We start from the raw sequence: 22,052 nt of genomic DNA, 5'->3' as shown, positions 1-22,052 counted from the left end.
TCCTATGAGGACTGTGGAAGCTAAAGATAACCCTTCCCAATTTCATGGGACTTCAGCTCAGCATGGAGGAATGAAGGTTCCACAGGATAAAAAGTTCAACCAACTTGTTTCTGAGCATTCTGTTCCCCTTCCCAAAGAAGCATGTGAAATAATGAACACACTATATTCTCAAGAAAAGAATTAGCTACTTTGCAGAGGGGGCTAATTTAAGTCAATAGTGGCAAAACTTTAGAGATCGTGAGTTGCATTTTAACATTGCAAGAGTTAATATGTTAAATGTGTTTTGACCTTTGGCAGTAAGGAGACACTGGTGGTTTTTTTTTTCTGTAGGAGATTGACATATGCAAATTGTGTTTTGTGAAAGAGGATTACATTAGAGGCAGCCACAGTTGGAATGAATGAGGTTATAAAACCTTGAGGTATAGAAGGCAAATGGGTTGGTTAGTATCAGTTTGGGGAAGTCGTGAGTTTACAATGGTGAGGTACTGTTATTGGGGGTCTAGTGAATGATTTTTATATTGGAATTAGAGATGGGGAGAGAGGGGTCACCACACCTTAAATAATTATAATTGGGAGAAGTACTACAGTCAAGAAATAAAGTTGATATTGAGGAAAAGAAATGATCTTTCTTTTTGTGTTTGAGAGCAAAGGAAAAAAAATCAAGTGAAAAGCATATCATGTTACTTTAACTTGCTAATAACTTTTATGCAATGTGTCAGGGGCAGGGACCTGAGGGATGGTGACATACCATCATGACTGAGTTTCAGGTGTTCCTGCCCTTCCCTTGTTAATTCTGAAACATCATGGGTCTGTTCAGATTTTCAGGGCAGCATGGATTCTCTTGGGCACTGTTTAGAGTTTGTAGCACTATTTTTCCATGTGAAACAAACTATTTCCTTCTTACTGTGCTCCGTCACCCTAAATATTTTAATGATGTTTAACAATTGATAGCCTTTCTGACTCAAAACAGTAGTAGGAGTATTCAATTTTAATACAGATTTTCTTCTTGTCTATGTGGTATGAGAAATTCTGGCAGTTCCTAAATTAGTGAGATAGCCGTCAGTAATTTTAGTAGAGATATGCTACAGAATTTACATCCAAGTAAATGTTCTAGGAAGAATGTTCTACAGGACAAGGATGGAGGCTTTCTGAAGGTGCAGCATCATGTTAACAGACTCCGTCCAGGATCACTTCACATTTACCATGTATTGCAATTCTGTCAGCTCTGTCTGCTTTAGGACTGATGAAGCTGGTGTGAATACTGATACCAAGGCTCATGCACCAAGGCTTATGGCTGATGATGGTGTCATCTTTAAAGACAACATTTCGCTTTCCTTTATTCAAGTTTCAAGTGACACAAACATAAAGAGGGTTAACTTTGATTGCTTCAACTCTCTACCGCAGACATCTTAAACCAATAAGGAACCGAAAAAGCAGCAAAGGCAACAAGAAGAACAGCCCACTCAAAACTAAAACAAAACAGAAAACAGTTTAACTGCAAATTTAAGATCAACATAAAAAAAGTTAGAGATCCCTACTATTTGGGATTCCTAATTTATGTCATGGATAAATGGAGCTAAGGGGAAAAGACACAGTATTGGCAATGTTTATGTTTAATGTTTTCTAACAGTAGCAGGATTAAATACTGTATTATGACTTATTAAAGTCAGAAATTATTAAGGTCTAATCAGCGTATGGAATAGGTTTTGACACTTGTCCCCAAATATGACACCGTAGTGTTTGAGGAAACAGTAGAATAGGAAAGGAGCCCTTACCTTCCCCTGATTTCCCTGGAAACCATCAATAAAAGGATTTTCTGACCATCATCCAATGTGAAACCTTCTCTTTGGAGGTGCTCTTCTTATCACTGAAGGAAAGAAACATCCTTATCCTTGAAGACATGAGAATGCCAAGAAAAATCTGAACAACTAGCCCCCCTAAGCTCTCTTGGCTTATGACTAGTAGACCTATTGTGCTGATCTCTAACTATATCTTCCTATAAGTCTTCTCTTTCTCATTAAATGAAACACAGAGTATGAAGGTTTCTCATATTTCTTTGGTGCCTAACTTCTATAGGCCACTGTCGTGTAAAACTCACACTAATAGTAAACAGATCTGTGTACTTCTTTCTTGTTTGTCTTTCCTTTAGTTGTAGAGCTCTCAGCCATGAACCCATCATTGGGTGAGGAAGAAAGCTCCCCTTTGTGACTGCGAAAGTCATCCTTCACCAGTGATTAAATTGGTGAGTTTGGATAAACAGAGTGCTGAAATACTACCATAACTAAGAAGTGGATCATTATCATTACCTTTACATTCCCAAGGTTTCTCTTCCTAGATGCCCAGGCCTTAACAACCAAAGCTCTGTTTCTGGTCCTTTCTTTCTAGAATGGTATATAAATAAAACCATCTAGCATATAGGTTTCTATGCTTTGCTTCTTCCTTTCACTTGGCCTCATGTTTTGGACATTCATCCATGTTCATGACTGTATTGGCACATTGTTCCTTTTTACTGCTCAGGGTTGAACTGAATTACATGAATGCAGCACAGTTTACTTACAAGTTGATTTTGCTTTTCCTTTCTCAGCTTTAGTTATTATGAATAAAGCCACTATAATATTTGCTTATAAGTAGTTACATGTGACTGGGCTGTGCCTGCCCCTCGCTGGGGGCTGTATTGATGTTTGTGGCCACACAGATGCCGGTGGGCTGTGCTGCAGCCTGAAGCCACATTGCTATCCATGGGCCACGCTGTCGCTGGGGGCCATACTGATCTGAGTGGCCTGCACTGCCACCTAAGGCCATGGTGATATCCATGGTCCAGGCTGTCTCCTAGGGCCTGGTCTGGGTCCGTGGTCTCATTACAGCCAGGAGCCATATTCATGGTCTGCACTGTCGCTAGAAACTATCTGGAGGCTGGTAATCTGTGCTGCTGCTGACTGTGAAGAGCAAGGAAGCTACTTTTGCAGGGTATCAATGACTGCAGGTGCACAGTTGTCAGGGGTGGGGGGGGCATAGAAAGCTTCTCTGACAAGTCCCCTCACCAAAAATGGAATAACAGCCTAGACAGGAAGCCACCTAAGAGAACTCTTAAAAAGTGTTACAGGGATGCTGAAGTGTGGCTCCCCACAAATGATGGTTTCTGGTGGGAGTGCAGGAGGGGAAGGACTCAGCTCTGTTTAAGGGGCAGACCACTGAGAGTTTGGCAGTGCTTCAATGAGTACATGGATAACACAAATTGGACTTTGTCCTTTTTTATTCTTACTTTTATTTTTACTTTTTTTTGGTGTTGGTGGGAGGCCACAAAGGAGGGGGCCGTGAGGGCAGACATAGAAGGACTGGGAAGTAAGTATTATTGGGATGCATGATGTGAAATTCCCAGAGAATCAATAAAAGATAACACACACACACACACACACACACACACACACACACACACACACACACACATCTTTTTCTGCTCAAAAAAGAAGTCACATGCTTTCAATTTTCTTTGGTAAATAACCAAAAGTATGATTGTTACATCTTATGGTAGTTACATATTAAGTTTTTGTAAGAAACTAGTAATTGCTGTTCAAAAGAATTCATGCACACCAAATTGAATACAGTGACTCATGCTTCTAATTCCAGCACTCAGGAAGCTGGGTGAAAGTACTGTATATTTGAGGCCATCTTGGGCTACACAGTGAATTTAAGAGCTATATAGCAACACCCTTTCTTAAAAGAAAACAAATGATCAGATCATATTGTACTCACAATAGTTTTTTGAGAGTGGCAGTTACTCCTTATAATCATTATCATTCTTTAGTATATTTTAATCTTAACCCATTATATGACTTTCTTAAATTTTATAAACAGTCTATAGGGCCTATCTGGCTGCAGAGTTTTGTGACCAACCTAAGTTTTCTGCAGCTCAATTTTTGTTATGGTTAAGACAGGTTAGGACTATGCAAGTCATTATTTCAGCTTAGAACTAAGACATTGCCATTCCTATTGGTTTTTTTATATCAAGCTAATATTTATCCATTACCTATAGTTCTTGCCACTCATAAATTTGTGTTTTGTGGATGGGGTGGACCAACTTGCAATGTACTACGATAAGTGCGAACTCTCAGCTAAAGGATGCTAATAAATTCAGCCTGGGGACCTTTTGCTGTTGGTGACATTTCTAAAATCTGAAAGCAGAACTGAGTCTGGAATGTCAGAGGATTATTAAAGTTCATGCATGCAGGTGAGAGTGATTTCTCTTGACACCAAATATGAATTGTTGAATTCTCCATCATCAGCCGTGCATTCAACAGTTCAATTCTGACACTTACTCCCGGAGTTACTGCTGGTGCAGTGGGCTAGTTTGGTCCCACAAAACTGCCTTTAGGAGGCCAGTCACAAACAGGACGCATAGTCTATTTACATTTCTGACTGGATGAATAAATTTTAAGAGGTACCAATGATGTGCGCCCCCATATTTGGGCTCAAAAATTAACTGTAATGACTTACAGAGCTGAGGGAAACACTTTACTTACTGTACCATTTTATTATAAAGGATGCAATAAGTAGTGGCCTTTCCTTCCTCTCTAGCGCCGGGCTGAAGGTTCTTATACTTTCATAATATGAGGAGTTCATATGGCAACCAGCTCCCATCCTGAAACTATCTATGAGCTCATTAATGCTCATCTCCTTAAGCTCAGGTGTGAATGAAAGGGGCTCAATATGAACAAAAGATGTTCGTATCATACAGCAAAATCAAAGGGTTTCTCTGTGGCAGCAATCAAAATCGGAGACTGAACACACACACACATCCCTTCAGAGTTAGTTTATTTGAAAAAAATAATGTGGCCAGGCCAATGGTATATGCTAATAATTCTAGCTGCTTGTGAGGCAAAGACAGAATTACAAGTTCAAGATCGACTTGGGCTCTAGAATGAGTTTGAAGCCAGCTGGAGTAACTAGAATTGGTCTTAGAATGAAAAAAAAGAGGGATAAGGATATATGTCAGTGATAGAGAGTTTGGCTAACATGTACAAGACATTAGGTTAAATATGCAATACCTTCAAAAACAAACATCCATACCTCCTAAAACAAACAAACAACAAACACATAGAAATATCATGCCAAAATGTAAGTCAGCCTTTACTCAGACAATCTTAATAGGTAGGAACTATATCAATGGGGTTTGTGATAGAGGAGTGAAGTAGCTGTGGCTTGTTCTGTCTCTCTGATCTACCAGCATTGACCCCAATAACTGGCCTCGGGTTTGATTTTATTAATTAGAACTTTTAAGATTCATGCTACATCTGACGCCCAACAGTCGGTAGGAGGATCCGGAGTTTGAGGCCGGCCTAGGAGGCTTGGGAGAAGCTTCGGCCCGGACTGAGCCACAAACAGTGGTGGGACCATGGAAGCAGTGGCTACTGCTCCATGTTGCCAGCTCCTTCTCATCGTGTTGGTGACTGCGGTGATGCTGCTACCTGGGATGAAGGGTTTACTGTTGCTGGTTCAGAGAAGAATTTCCAGGACCATCGTGTTACAAGAAAGCATCGACAAAGGTCAGTTTGGAAAAGTTTGGCAAGACCAATGGTGGGGAGAAATTGCTGTGAAGATATTCTCTTCTAGGGAAGAATGCTCATAGTTCTGAGAGATAGACATTTATCAGACTGTGATTGCTCCAAACCACAGAGGAGGCAAAAAAAAAAAAGAATTCTAAAGGGAACCATGACCATGTCTAACAGCAATTTTGAAATCTTCGAAAGGATGACGGGACCCCACAAAGATGATTCCACATGGACTATGATAAAGCCATTAAACTGATTAACACCATGGAAAAATTGATGTTGGACTACAAACTGGTCAGGACAATTTCAAGATGACTAGCTGAGATGATCCAGCCTGACAGACTACTCAAGCAAGGACTTATGACAAGCCCTGAACTTTCCTATTATACAGTGACTGGACAAATGATACAGGACTTGACAATTAACCCAAAAACTTTCTTTTCAAGATTACCTAAAGATATCTTCACCCCTAGAAAGCAAAAAGAAAAAGAGAGTAAGATATGAGATAGATCATTGAATCTACTCTGAGAAAAAAGATAAAGAAATAATAGGATAAATAGGTAGATCACTGAATCTACACTGAAGAAAAAGGGGAAGCTATAAAAATGACAAAAGGTAGATGACTGAATGTATTATGAAAAGAAAAAAGAGAGAATATGGATATGATAAGATGAAAAGGGAGATTATGGAATCTGCTTTTAAAAAGGAACTACTTGTTTTAAATAAGATAAGTAATGAAAATTTTTTGGTCTGGGTTTATCAGATGTTACTAGACTGGACATTGTTAATATATATAATGGAGTGTTTATTGGAATCTGTCAAATGTTAATGGACTAGACATAGTTAATATAATCTTGACTGTGTATATTGTATATACTTACTGGATATAATTTTTCTTGTATTAGTTATAAGCTTTTTTAAATTTTAGACAAAAAGAGAGGAAATGTGGTATTGTGTTCCCCCAAATATTGTGCATGCTAATAAACTTATCTGGGGTCAGAGACAGAGCAGCCACAATATTAAACATAAAGGATAGGCAGTGGTAGCACACGCCTTTAATCCTAGCATCCCAGAGGCAGAAATCCATGTGTTCAAGGATATAGCCAAGCATGGTGACTCACGCCTTTAATCCCAGGGAGTGGTGGTAGAAAGCAGAAAGGTATATAAGGTGTGAAGACCAGGAACTAGAAGCATTTGGCTGGTTAAGCATTCAGGCTTTTGAGCAGCAATTCAGCTGAGCCCCATGCTGGATGAGGATTCAGAGGCCTCCAGTCTGAGGAAGCAAGACCAGCTGAGGATCTGGCGAGGTGAGGTGGCTGTGGCTTGTTCTGTCTCTCTGATCTACCAGCATTGACCCCAGTAACTGGCCTCAGGTTTGATTTTATTAATAAGAACTTTTAAGATTCATGCTACATCGGAGAGACTGAGTTCAGCTACAAATGTAGCATAGGTAGGTTGGAATTTACTAATAAGAGTGGGGTCAATAGTCAATTGAAAACTACCTAGATGAACTGTCAAGGGCAAACGGTATTATAACGAGCATTGTAAAAAATGCCTTTTAGACATGTAAAAATAGCCTAGTCGGGAACCCCACTATATACTCAGGCTGCACCTGATAACCAGAACCCAGTGACATCACTCACTCAAGATCACCAGGCATAGTCCTAGAACCCCATGATGCCCAAATGGACAGTACATAAGCAGAGACCAAGAGCAGTGCTCTGCTCTGCACATCTGGAGAGATGCCACTTTGATCTGCCCTGAGGCTGGAGAGCCTTTCCCAGGATCCTGACCCTTGAATCAGAGACCTCTGTTAGAGACTGGTTCTGACCTTCACAAGTAAGCAGGCTTAGGGAGATAGATTTAGAACCATAGTTAGAAATTTAGAGTGTAAACCTAGAGTATGACTCTCAGCATAATAAAATATAATTAAAAATACTATGTGTATCTATCTTCTTGCTCATGACAAGTTATTCTTGGCTAAACCTGTTTACCATGATTCTTGCTGAAGACAGACCAAGACAGCACCTAGGGATAATGAAGAATGAGGAAATGGATCAGCTATAAAACTAAGAATGGGAGAGTCTAGCTAAATGTTTGACCAAGATTCTGGAAAAGGCCCAAGTATGTGGCTTAATTGAAAAAGTAATTTAGAAGAATCGAAATAGTGTTTGGTAAAGAGCTTAACTATTATTTGACTTCATGTTTATAGAGTTTTGACCTTAGCTCATTTTTCTATAGGATGGTTTGTGTCTATGGTAAACAAATGGGCTTCTGGTTTGAGCGTAAATTATCTCACCTCAAGCATAGCCCTTAGTAACATTTATGAAGACTTTCACATATAACCTTTCAACTGATATGATATAAACTAGTCTCTACAGGATTCTGTGTGCCTTATTGTTATTCTGTATGTTTATTGTTATCATTTTGCTATGGGATATTCCACTGTTATAAGATTTATAGTAAAATATATGTTTGTTTTTGTGAATTTCTCTGGGACTGATCCTGAATCAGATAGGTCAGTTTATCCTCTACACTTAGTAGTAAGTTTTCCCACAGACTCACGACCTGTCCATTCTCAGGTCACTTTAGTGGTGTCATGTATGGGTTCTCTCTCATTGAGTAAGCCTTAAATATAATAAACAATGAGATTGGTGCTAGGGGTTTATTTTAAGATCAATTTCTTAAGGCAACTAGCAATTGTCTATAGTGTCCACCCTTTCTTAAATTCAGATGAAATGTGCCATTGGCATTTGATGGCTTATCTTTATTTACTTGGGTTACAGAATAAACATTCGTTTATTTCAATGTTGAATTTCTTTTTCCTCTTTTTCCTTCCTTCTCCCTCTTCTTTCTCCCCTTCTCTTCTTCCCTTTGTCTCTTTCTTTCTCTTATTTCTTTTCCCCTCACACTCTCCTTTCTCCCTGCCTTATTTCTTTGTCTCATTAAACTGAACTTTGCTCATAGTCCCTTAAATTGTGGGTTTAACTTCTGGAAAAAATCTGAATTATTCTAGAGAAACAGGAAGGAGGATGACTTTGCTGTTACATGTAAGAGGTCACAGTTAAAAACAAACAAACATGGGAAACCAGGAGGGTGGTAGCACACGCCTTTAATCCCAGCACTCAGGAGGCAGAGGCAGGTGGGATCTCTATGAGTTTGAGGCCAGGATAGTCTACAAAACAAGTTCCAGGACATCCAGGGCTACACAGAGAAAGACTATCTTGAAACCCCTGCCTTACAAACAACAACAACAACAAAACAAAATAAAACAACAAAACAAAAAAAACCAACCCACTAACAAACAAATCATGGGAAGCTCTTGAAATACAAGAACTAGACAACTGTCACATTTTTATCACATATAATATTTTATTTACTATTTACATGTTACACCCAATGGGATTCTTAGTTACTTTGCCACATGGAAAGTTTATAAATGTTAGAGTAAATACCAAGAGAAAAATGTAAGAATGAAGGAATTTTAGGGCAGTTTAGGAATTAAAAACCAGCAATATTTTCAGTTGCTGCTGGAAGAAACAGTGGTTTCTTTAGGAGAAAGTAGGCAGAAATTATTTTCTTCCTTGCTTTTTGGATTGTTGTAAAAGTATTGATGAACCTGGACTCTATTTTTCCCTTGTCACTTTCCAAAGGTAACTTATTCTATGATTAAGAGTGACTTTACAATAACCAATCATGTCAAAGTACTGAAGTGGACGAGTTTTGCTTACTTCTAAATTAAAAATGAATGAACTCAGATATCCAAAAACAATTTTGGCACTCATATTTACAAAAACCCTCTGTGCAATAAAGTTATTAACTTGAAGCTTATAAGCTTTTAAGTAAAAGAAATTGAGCATGGGACTAAGTTTCTGGAACACAAAATAAGGGATTTCCATAAAAATTAAGAAAATGATATCTGAATTAATATTTTCTTCCTTAAAGGACCAAATCATGAGGTTAAATATAGAAAAAATGATTTCATTTATATTTTGAGCAGATGAGTGCACGTTAATAGTCAGGAGCACCAATATATCTTTCATAAAAAGAAGATATGACCTTTATACAATCTAGTGTGCTTCATGAGAAAATACTTGCCTGTTTGGAGAGAGGGGAGATCTCAAGGTTTCTGGTGATTATTTCTGATGATTATTGAAGTTAAGTGAGAAATTCTACCTAGCACTGTGAAGAATGAACCTCAATTATTTTCTATTCATAAGGACTTATTTCTTCTATTAACAAGGAATTATTATTATTATTTTTTTTGTTCATAAGTATGAGTGCATCTGTGCATGGGTAGGCAAACATGCTTGTGAGGGTACCCTTGGAAGCCAGAAGAGGACATTGGAGCTGGAGTGACAGGTGGTTTGTGATCCACCTGATGTGCATGCTGAGAACTGAACCATCTCTCCAGCCCCTGCAGTTTCTTTTCATAGTTTTGGTCCATCTAACTCCATTGGTTTCTACGTATTTATGATTTCTTTCCAGTTTGGTCTTGAAAAACTTCTACCTCTGGTCTCCAATGTATAATAGAGATGACTGATTTTTGAGTCAAACACTGTGCTTGGAAGTGGTGATTAAAAGAAGAACAGAAATAACTTCCTTAGAGAAAAAAATCTAATGGAAGGAAAGGTGAAAGCAATTGCAATGAATGAGCATCAGGCCCTTGCCATCCCTTAATATAGTATCATGGCCTTTGGAAAAACAGCAGGTCTATCTGACTCCACTTTGTCTTGTCTTCCTCTCTTGAATCACGGGTTACAACCTTGGAAGAATGTTTCTGACCTTTCCTTGTTTTCATCATAAGATCTTAAGTGAGAGATAGCCACCTGGCAGTTAGAAGAAAGGAATGCCATAGACCTAGAGACAGGACAACTCAGACGCAAATGCAGGCATGGAGGTTGAGTCAGTGGGTGGTTCCCCTCCAGTTTATTTCCAAGAGATCATCTTCTGTGTGCCCTATCCCACTTCATCATAGCTAGCTAGCTGCTCTCCTTATGAAACTTAGCATAGAATGTACAGGTTGTCCTGTTTCTGTGAGTCTTAATTTCCAGAATTTCCTGTACTTTATTAAACTCATATGAGATGAATTTACATGTTTTTTTTTTCAGGGGGGATGGGCAAATACAGTGGCTTTAGCCAGAAACATAACTTTGAGTAGGAAAACTCATGAGGAGGAAAAACAATTCTTTGTTTTCCTACACAATCCTTTGTGGTAGACACAATGTTGTATCTAAGTAGAGTCCTGATTCAATCTTATTTCTTTATAGAGATACAAAATTTTTATTGAGGGAAAAAGACTCTAGCTGAACATGGGAAGATAGATGTTATTTATAATATGAACAATACTAATTTTAATAAGAAAATGCTGCCAATGTCTTTCTGTTTGTTTTATTTTTCTCAATGAAAACTATAAAACAATAAGCTCTTTCCCCCTACATCATCTTTCTCTGATCTGGTATTTTAATTTAATATTCCTCAGACTTTAAGCACTAAGAAAGTGTTGAAAATGTTGGGGCAGTGACCTACATTCCCAAGGAGTCCACAGGAAGACTTGCCCAAGGTCTTTTTTGAGGACCAATGTCTTTATCCTGTGTAGTCTAAGGATATTCACAGTGCATCTCAGAGTCTTTTCTACCATCATACAGGATTTCATGATTTTACATTATTCCAATTATCAACTAATTTAAATCCACAAATGTAGATTAGCATCTATTAATGTTGTTTTCTTCAACAAATAAAAATGATAAAATGTGAAATAATTTTCTTTTTTACTATAAGAGTGTCTTTTCTGTTGTGTTCTTCATGTTGTCTTTCTGGGAACACACACACACACACACACACACACACACACACACACACACACACACACACACACCTGGAACTCTGAAGACCAAATCCTCATGGCAATTCTTTTAGTCTGTCTCTGTTTTAATGTTTTAGCTGAAGTCGTGAATGAGAGAAAAATTTTATATTTGCAAATCTCTGGAAACAATGACCCCAAAATAGTTATTACTCATTCAGGTTTAAGCTAGTTTCATGGAACCTTTTATTTTAAAATTATTCCTTAGTTATAACTCTATTTCTTAGCATTTCATCTTGGCACATCTATACCTGCACTAATGCATGCGCTTTGTGATACTTTGTGCAAGTTCACACATTATTTTTTTTTTTCCACTGCATACAAGTGGAATGTTCACCAGGGTAATTGGGCTATGAGGAGATTTCCCTCAGGAACCATCTAAGCTCTACTGGCATTTTTCTTTACTAATGTTGGGGGAAAGCCCCTCAGATGGGGCACAGCAAACATATGAGAGCTTTATTACAAAGCTTCCAGCATTTGACCTTAGAGCAGGTCCAACTGACAAAGGAGCTGCAGGATATGAAATGTTCTCATTATAATGTCATGGCAACATTACTGAAATTATTAACCATCCAAGTGGGATGATGAATGTGGTAGGGTGGCAATGTCCTTGGCAGAACATATTGCTTAATTATCTTCTTTTAGTGGCAGCACACAGTCACGTTCCTGTGATCAAGTACTATTTCAAATGAATATGAAGTGAATTCATAAGGAGAGAATATTTAAAGATTGTTTCCAATAAAAGAGCAGATTAAATGTCAGATCTTCATTAGGAGTTCTTTAATCAAAGTTCTTTTTGTAGTTTTATGACAAATCCTTCCATTTGGGCACTTGAACCAAAGACCTCTAGGTCTAAAAGGAACTCTTCTTCTACTTGAGCTAAAGGAGAATTGAATGATACCTAAACAGAGGATTTATAGTACGGTGCGTATGGTTATAAGTGGAATATGGAAAGCTTTTAATTTTACTGCTGGACTTGAAGTGACTTGAAGTGACTTCTGATCTTTTATAGGTTATGAAGCTGAATGACTTAGTTTCCCTATATATTAGAATATAGTAGGATAATATAAATACCTCCATAGGTCACTTCTATAAATTGTACATTGCTAATATTTATTGGATGCCTTCAAAATTCAGTTTTGGAATCACATAATTCTGAAAAAAGTCAGTCCCTTCAAGTAATCTATTTAATGTAATTGACAGTTTAATTAATTAATGTCTGAGAAATATTTTAGAGTAGAATATGGGCTGTAACTGTATCCAAGGCACATATCAAAATATCTTTCAGTTGTGTTCTGTCTTTTCAAGTTGATAGTATATTACACAGGGAAAAAAAAGAACAATAAAAGTTCCCACAGCAGGAACCTTCAAGAATGTTCATTTTAGGCAGCACCGGTAAAGCATGGAATCTCAAATAACCTACTTCTATTGCAAAATGAGCCGACTAGGCACGGAAATAAAAGTAGACTGCTTTGGTTGATTATAAACTTGGAAACACTTTATAGTTTATTCCCTTTACTGATAGTGGTTGTACAGTAGAGCGGGAACATCACAAAAGTTGAAAGCCACAAACCAAATCTCTGTTTGAATCTCAGGAAATTATATGCTTTCAAAGCTAACTTATTCTGACCTGAAAAGTGTTCACGTGCAAGGATTGCCTTTAAACCCTTATGTTGGATACCGATGTAGGAGAAATGGTCTTATAGATCCTGCCACTTGTCTACTGATTTGTATCCATCAGAAGCTTTTGCAAACAGTGTATTTTCTGCATAGTAATCAATGTTGCTATTAATGATAATTAAAAAAACAAACCAAAATTAAAAAACACACACACACACACAAAACCCTAGTGATGCAGTTTCAGGTCATCAAGGCCCATGATGTTTCCTTAATTGGTTTTGTTAATTAAATTTTTACTTTCATAAAATCAGCCATCCATCTCTGATAAATCTTTATTAATTAAGAGTTTTCTGTTATTGAAAACAATATCAATCCTGGGTTTCTGTTGCATGGATTTTGTTTCTTCTTCTTCTTCTTCTTCTTCTTCTTCTTCTTCTTCTTCTTCTTCTTCTTCTTCTTCTTCTTCTTCTCCTCCTCCTCCTCCTCCTCCTCCTCCTCCTCCTCCTCCTCCTCCTCCTCCTCCTTCTTCTTCTTCTTCTTTTTGGTTTTTCAAGACAGAGTTTCTCTGTGTAGCTTTGTGCCTTTCCTGGATCTAGCTCTATAGACCACGCTGGTCTCGAACTCACAAATATCTGCCTGGCTCTGCCTCCCGAGTGCTGGGATTAAAGGCATGTGCCACCACCGCCCAGCCTGGATTTTGTTACTTCTTAAGATCATCTAACATAAATTGTAAATAGTTGAAAAGATTTTATAGTATATAGTGTGAAACAGTACTTTTGTAAAGTTGTAAAATAGAAAGTAATATTTCGTGGAATATACATGTATTTGTATTAAGTCATTAAAGTAAATTCACATTTTGATGGTGTATTTGCTATAGATAATATATATCAAATATGGCTCCTGAGAAGTTGCCTATGCCTTTGCTTCTGACCAGCCACAGAAATAAGGACTAGAGGTTATACATTTGAAGAATGTGTGGCCTGATAATCTGTGTTGGGAATGTGTTGATGAAACAATTCTAGTTACATAGACTATTTGGAAGCATGACAGAAGATGGGGTCATTAGTCTGTGTGTATTTGTGTGTGTGTGTGTGTGTGTGTGTGTGTGTGTGTGTACGTACATACCTTTAGTGCTTTGGCTATTAAAAGTACTGTTATAATGTGATGAAAAAATGAATGATATGTAAAAGGTGAGAAGTTATGCATATTAAACATTGAGAGTTAACAATGTAGAAGTTCAAGATGTAATTTTTAAGTTAGACTAGAATGTGAGACCAATGAACTAAAACTTTACAAGCAAAGCAAAGTTGTGATCGCAGCTGAAACATATGAATGTGACTCTCGTAGCATGACTGCAGTCCTGGCTGAGGCCTGGAGAAGGAACAGCATGGGACTGAGCTGCTGAAGCTACCTGCATGCAGGGACATTCACTCACTTGAATTTTAATCACCTGGACCTAGCTTGGCGTCTGAACATGAAGGGCATTCATCAGAAGCTAACTGAGCACGGCAGATTGTTTTCCAGCCTAGAATACTCTCAAAAAAGGAGTCTCTCTCCCCATTCTCTAAAACATGGGCAGTGACGTTAGCTGCTGTATTATTTACTTTACTTCTTGTTGCAACAAAGCATCTAAGAATAGCAGTTCAAGGACAGAAGGGTTTGTTTCGGCTTGCAGTTTGAAGATACAGTCTCTTGGAGTGGGAAAGCAAGGTAGCTGGAGCATTAGGCAGCTTGCACATTGTGTGCACAGAGAACAGAAGGGAATGAATGAATGCTGGTTCTCAGCTTCCTTTCTTCTTTTTATCCAGTCTGGGATTCCAGCCCAAGCAATGGTTCTGCCTCTAAGAAGAAAGTGCTTATTTGGCTTGAAGGTTCCAGTGAGGCACCAGGGGTAGGCAGTGAAGGAACCCCAGCAAGGCAAGAACCTGGCAGCAGGAACTAAAGTGGAGAGCATGAAGGAGTGCTGCTTACTGGCTTAATGTCTTGCTCCTCTTGGCTTGCTCAGTTTGCTTTCTTATATATCACAGGACCACAGGCCCAGGGATAGCACTACTTACTGTGGTCTAGGCCCTTCCATGTCAGGCAGTATGGATGCTATGCAAGCTTGGGGGGGGGGAAACCGTTATTGGTCTCATCCAGTGCTGGACCCTGCATGCTACAGTACTGACTTGCTTGGGAAGAAGTGTCCTTGGTGAAATAGTGGTGTAATTGTTAGGGGGAAATCAACTACTTTCTGCTTGGGTCTGAGGTCTACTCCACAGGAGACATTTTTATTCTCAGTACTTTAAACCTGGACAAAAGAGGACAAGTTGGGAGGGAGATGGAGTTGGGGACATTAGGGAGAGTGTGAATTTATGAATATTTCCAGGAATAAATAACATTATCAGAAAAGAAAGTGAAGAATATAGTTTAGTGTTAGAACACTTGGTTAGCATGCTGAGGGTCCTGGGTATGACTTCCAACCTCTCTCTCTCTCTCTCTCTCTCTCTCTCTCTCTCTCTCTCTCTCTCTCTCTCTCTCTCTCTCTCACACACACACACACACACACAATCATTTGGTCATTTGGTGGCTAGGGCTGGAGTGTAACTGAGTGGTGGAGTGATTGTTTAGCCTGTGTGACAGCTTGAATCAATCCATGGCACCAAAAACTAAAAAGTAAATTATTAATATGATGCTTTCTTCCTTTTAAGTTGACTTTCTCATGTATTATGTCACAGTGAAGAACAGATGAGTAGCATGAATTACAGTGATAAATTCACTCTGCCATGTTTGAGTTTGTCATTTGAACATGATGTATTAGATACATAGTTTTACTATAAGGAAATGATATAGATATACAGATATTTATGCTTGTGTGTGAGTGCATGAGTGTGCAGGTCAGAACTCAGCATCAGGCATCTTCTCTAGTCACTCTCTCCCTTATCTTTGAGATATAATCTCTCTTTGAATCTGGAACTCACTGATTTCAACTAGACTAGCTGACCCACAAGTTCCAAGTATCTACTTGTCTTGACTTCCCCTGTGTTATGAGTACAGGTGTGCACGGAGCTTTTTACATGGGTGTTAGAGATCCACATTCACATCCCCATGCTTGTGTGGAAAGGCCTTTATCAATTAAGCCACTTCCCTTGCCTCAATATATGGATAGTTTATGGAAACCATATTTACTGTTATTTTATGTGAGGCTCCAAATTTATATTACTTTGTGAAGTAAAAAATTAAGCCAATGGTTGGAAAGAATCAAAACATATGTATTTTATTTTTCTACAGAACATGTAGTTCAGAAAAGTTGTTTCCAACTTTGTTGCACATAGAACCAGTCACCCAGGGAGCCTTTAAACATTCCCAGTGCCTGGCTTGTTCCCATAATAATCAATTTAGGACCTCTTAAAATATACAGCAAAGAAGTAAAGGTCAGGGAAGAGTAGTGTTAAAAATAATCCACAAAGCCAGTAAAGTGGGCTTTGAAGAAGAAAATTATGGCCTCATTAGAGAAATACAGTCATGAAAACAAAGACTCCCAGACAGCTTTTCAGCAGTTCTCTGTTCTTAAGAGACTATGGGATGCACAGAGTCTAGGTTCTTTTGCAAAAAGAAACAAGTGGAGGCCACAATTATGATGGAAAGTGCTGGACTAAATGACTGTTTTTTTCCTCTCCTCTCCTCTCCTCTCCTCTCCTCTCCTCTCCTCTCCTCTCCTCTCCTCTCCTCTCCTCTCCTCTCCTCTCCTCTCCTCTCCTCTCCTCTCCTCTCCTCTCCTCTCCTCTCCTCTCCTCTCCTCTCCTCTCCCCTCCCCTCCCCTCCCCTCCCCTCCCCTCCCCTCCCCTCCCCTCCCCTCCCCTCCCCTCTCCTCTCCTCTGTTCCTCTTCCTCCTCCTCCTCCTCCTCCTCCTCCTCTTCTTCCTCTCTCTCTCTCTCTCTCTCTCTCTCTCTCTCTCTCTCTCTCTCTCTCTCTCTCTCTCTCTCTCTCGGTGAGTGCTGGGATTAAAGATATGCACTACCACTGCCTGGGTTCTTAATTCATATTACCTCTGGGCCGTATTTTCTATATCCACAAATGAAATTATTGGTGTTATCATGTGGTATGCTATCAGGGTCAGTGTTCTAATACTTTAGAGATTCTCTGAGCTAGTGAGTAAAGGCGTTGCTGCCTTTATGGGACAGATAGGAACCCATGATCAATTAAGGAAGAGGAGACCCAGCTCCCGAGGAAGGAGCAGTCAGCATACTAGGAGAGACTTCACTTACTGTGGAAGAGGACTGAGCAATGCACAACATTTGCTTTATAATGTCTTATATTGTATAATCTCTTCAAGCATTTAAAATACAATCACTGCAAATGAAAATTTTAATATTAGCTATACCACCGAGTGTTTTTTTTTTCTTTTCTCCCAAACACTAAAGGTCTTTCAGTGATTGCTTTCTTTCACATGTGAAACTTCTCTTTGTCTTGATGGTTAATCAAGTATTTCTGCAAGCTTATTGCTTTTTTTTTTCTGTTGAGATAATCTTTCCCACACATGCATGAATTGTGGTTTCATTAGCTGATAGCAATTCTATAACCTGTGGGTTACTTGAAGGATCCCACTGTCTCAGTTACACAGCAATGTGTTGGAAGAGTTACTCAAAGGCAGGTTGAATTGCCAAAGATAGAGGAAGTGGTAGGAGTTGAGTGTAATTTTGCTTTGGCATAGATTCTCTGTTGAGTATTTTGGAGATTAAAATATGATCATTCATGCTGTAAATTAAGACAAACTAAACCTAATTTAAAAGACAAGGTAATTTGAAATGACTTACTTCAGCAATAAAGAATGCTTAATTTAGACTCTCTTTTATAATGGAGTCTTATCTAAAAATTCATCTTTTCTTTTATGGCACCGATGAAACAACAGAGACATTCTTTTGAAATCCACCAATGTTTATGAATTTATGTCTACAGCCAGCTTGTATTCTTTCCCAAAAATTACATCAGACTTTCACTGTCAGTAATAGGTTTTTCTGTGAGAGCAGAAACTATCCCAAGTTTTGCTTTTGACTTTGATATCAAAATTTCCTTGATTCTATTGAATACTGTTGTTAGTTTAATGCATTTATAAAAGGCTTGGATAAATTAAATTAAATATATGATCAATAGGATATAAAAATAATAATAATCCATGTTAGCCAAATAGTTTCAAAAGAACACACCACTTACTCAGAGATGATGGATAAAGTGTCTATCATGCATCTTGACTGGGCTGGCTATACCACTAATGTTTTCCTTGAATGCCATAGATTTTTAAGTTGGTTACTACGTTACTACACTAAGAATACCTTTGTATTAACATCTATAATTGTCATTAAATATTAACATAACAATATAATAATGAGGGAATAACATGATTCATTATTTTCTCATATTTCAAATAAATTTATAGCTTATGTTGAACACATTGCTAAAAGTATTAAAAAGATTAAATGGGCAATATTTTGTAAGTTTAAAAAGTGTTTGAAGCCGGGCAGTGGTGGCGCACGCCTTTAATCCCAGCACTCAGGAGGCAGAGGCAGGCGGATCTCTGTGAATTCGAGGCCAGCCTGGGCTACAAAGTGAGTCCCAGGAAAGGTGCAAAGCTACACAGAGAAACCCTGTCTCGAAAAACAAAAACAAAAAAGTTTTTGAATAGACTATAGTTTAGCTGAAATAAGTGCCACTTTATGCTAACTGCAAAATACTAGATACACTTCTATACTTTGATTTAAAAAAGAAGTTCAATGTATTTAACTACTAACATTCTGTGTCCTAGCCCCTGTCGGAGTGCCTATATGTGTACCATGGGAATGGATGATGTGTCAATGTTTCAGTGAGTGAGAAAACTTATTTCCTTCTTACATAAGCCCATTAAAATATTAACACTAGATTTGAATTTAAGCCAGAGACTTGAAAGAAATTATGGAGTCAAAATTTGGTAATGACAAACACTTCTGGGTGGGATTCTTTATTTTAAATAAAATTATTTTAAATAAACCCCTAGACACCAGTCTATGTATCACACATGTGAAAATAAACAATAATAAGAAAATGGGACATCAATTTCTGGGAGCACTGAAAACCTCTTTTTGTAATCTTGTGATATTGTTTGCACAGCATTTTGCTGACTATTTCTTGAGTGGTATTGGAAGCAAAAATAGAGAGCATTTTTGGTCAAACAACCATGACACACACTGTAGATCTGGAACGAATTTTTGTAAGATAACACCTCTCTCTCTCTCAAGGTAGCTGACCAGCTGTGTCTTCTCTTCTTCTTTATATCATCTAGACTGACTGGGGATGATGGACCAGCAATGTTGATGGGCATTGATCTGTTTCAGAAAGGAATTAGCTCAGACTTTCAAGGACTGAGAAATGACTTTAATCTTTTTAAAAGAGATGATATCTCATTTCCTGACCAGGGATGGGTTAAAAAAGAAAGAAAGAAAGAAAGAAAAAACCTAAAAATGGAGAAAATCAAGGCAAAAACTCATAGTTTGGATTAAGTCTGAAGAAGAATTTTCCCTTCAATATTGTTTACTAGTTGAAAACACTACAGTGACAGTCCATGTTTTCCTGCTAGAGAGTTAGGACAAGAAAATGAATTGTTAATCATGTAGGTGACTAGAAAATCATCCCTGTAATTGTCTTTCCCCATTTTATAGCTCCTCCTGATAACTAAAAAAAAAATACTTTCATAAAATACTGTAACAAATTCTATTAATACTGCAATTCTATTAATGTGACTACTTTTACATGAAGGCATAAAATGATATTTTAAAATGTCACAAATAATCAAGACAAGCAAGATTTGGACTTTGAATATCTGACTGCGGTGTCACATTCTGCCGGTGGTATGTTTCCAATTTTAGTGTCTGTGAGAGAGGGAGAAACTGCACACACACACACACACACACACACACACACACACACACACACACACACAATCTCTCAATATTGGCTCCATTTGTTTAGAAGCTCTAATGGCTTTATTTTCATGATTAATGCCCTTGAAATTCCTTAATAATTCCAAGTATCATTTTAAAAATTTCTCCACCTTCAAAATCATGCCTAATGCATTCACTCTTTTTGATTTGCAAAGTGACAGAGTAAATAACCTTAACATTTATTGCAAATACTGCCAAACACCCTCATTAAGGCAGTAACTAAGAATGGTTATAATAAGCAGTATTTGGACATTCCTGGCCACCGTGCATTTATTCATGCACTGTTGGATTCAGCATGGGTGACTGAAGAAAAGTATTATTTTTGTCTATACATTTTATTGGCCAATTTTGCTTGAGTGGCTTATGGAAAGAAAAAGATGAATGATCAAATTAGATTATTAAGAGGATGTTTAATATTAAAAAGATAGTTACTTTTATAAATACTAAAAGCTGATGCAAGTATTACAGAATAAAAGATGTTTCAGAAATGAAGAAAAAAATTTACTCAAAGACAAATGAAGGAAACAAAAACGAGGAAAAAGGAAAATATGTACAAACTTAAGCATGTGTTTGTGTGGCTGGTATTAAACCTATTTTTCAATTATATATATATATATATATATATATATATATATATATATATATATATATATCACAGTATCAGATTTAAATGTTCTCATAGTTTAGGGACTATGAGTTTTTAAAAGTCATATACATTTCCTTCCATAGTGTCTCATTTATCTCTACTGGAGATTCATCTTATTTAGTATATGTTTATATTCAGAATGTGTAAATGTACTTCATGACCATTGCAACAATTTCAATTTAACTGTTCAATAAAGTATTGTATTAATCAAATGCTACTTTTATTCATTTTGAATTCTGTTCAGGAAGAAAATTTTAGCAAGCCTGGTGTATTGGCCAGATTTGCAGAGCATGAAGATTTTCTTTAAAATAGAAAGTTTCAATGTTTTGTCTTACAAGTTCCTGGTGTATGCACATCATGGTGTTTCTCTTGCTTCACTGTCGGAGAGAAGAGTGCCTCAAGTCCAAAGCAAGAAGCACCTGTCTGAACAGGAATACTTTACCGAAGTTGAGTGTATGGCAAAGCTGCATATCAACTATATCTGTTTAGTTCTGATTCTTGAATGTTAATCACAGGCTGAATCATTGCTTAGTTTGTTTTATTTTCTCTCATCTTTTAAAAATGATGCTGTATTTATACTTATTTATTATTTAAATTAAGTGCATGTGCGTGCGTGCGTGCATGCATGCTTGCATGCATGCTTGCTTGCGTGCGTGCGTGCGTGCGTGCGTGCGTGCGTGTGTGTGTGTGTGTGTGTGTGTGTGTGTGTGTGTGTGAAAGCTGGAGTTTTGGGTAGTTGTGAGCCTCCTGACTGGGTACCAAACTTGAGTCCTTTGCAAGAGCAGTATGCATTATTTATGGTTGAGCTATCTTTCTAGCACCCACGTCTGTTTGGTAAGTTAGAAGTTTCTGAGTAGCAATGAACTTCAACGCAGTGGATGGAAGTGGATGGATGACTCATAACGTCTACCGAAACATGCTTTTGTTAACCTTTCACAGTGCAGCTCATCTTCATGAATGTGTTTTTTTCCTTCCTTTCTTTTTTTGATTTATTTTTATTTTAAATTTATGTCTATATGTGCATTTGCACACAAGTGTGCCAGGCCCACAGTGGCCAGAAGAGGGTATCAGATGACCTAGAGATAGAGTTACTGTTGGCTGTGAATAATCTAACATGGTGTTGGGAACCAAACTTTGGTCCTCTGCAAGAGCAGTACATAGTTGTCTGAGTTTCTTTTCTTTTTCTTTTTTTTTTTTTAAAAAAAAAACCCAACATTTATTTATTTTTATTTTATGTACATTGGTGTTTTTGCCTGCAGGTATGTCTGTATGAGGGCATCAGATCCCCTGGAAAAGGAGTTACAAACAGTTGTGGGCTACCATGTGGGCGCTGGGAATTGAACCTGGGTCCTCTGGAAGAATAGCTAGTGCTCTTAACCATTGAGCCATCTCTCCAGTCCTTAGGATTTCTTTTGTTGTGA

This window comes from Peromyscus maniculatus, chromosome 17 (genome assembly GCF_049852395.1).
Source record: "Peromyscus maniculatus bairdii isolate BWxNUB_F1_BW_parent chromosome 17, HU_Pman_BW_mat_3.1, whole genome shotgun sequence".
Classification (NCBI taxonomy): domain Eukaryota; kingdom Metazoa; phylum Chordata; class Mammalia; order Rodentia; family Cricetidae; genus Peromyscus; species Peromyscus maniculatus.
This window is presented reverse-complemented; position numbering follows the sequence as displayed.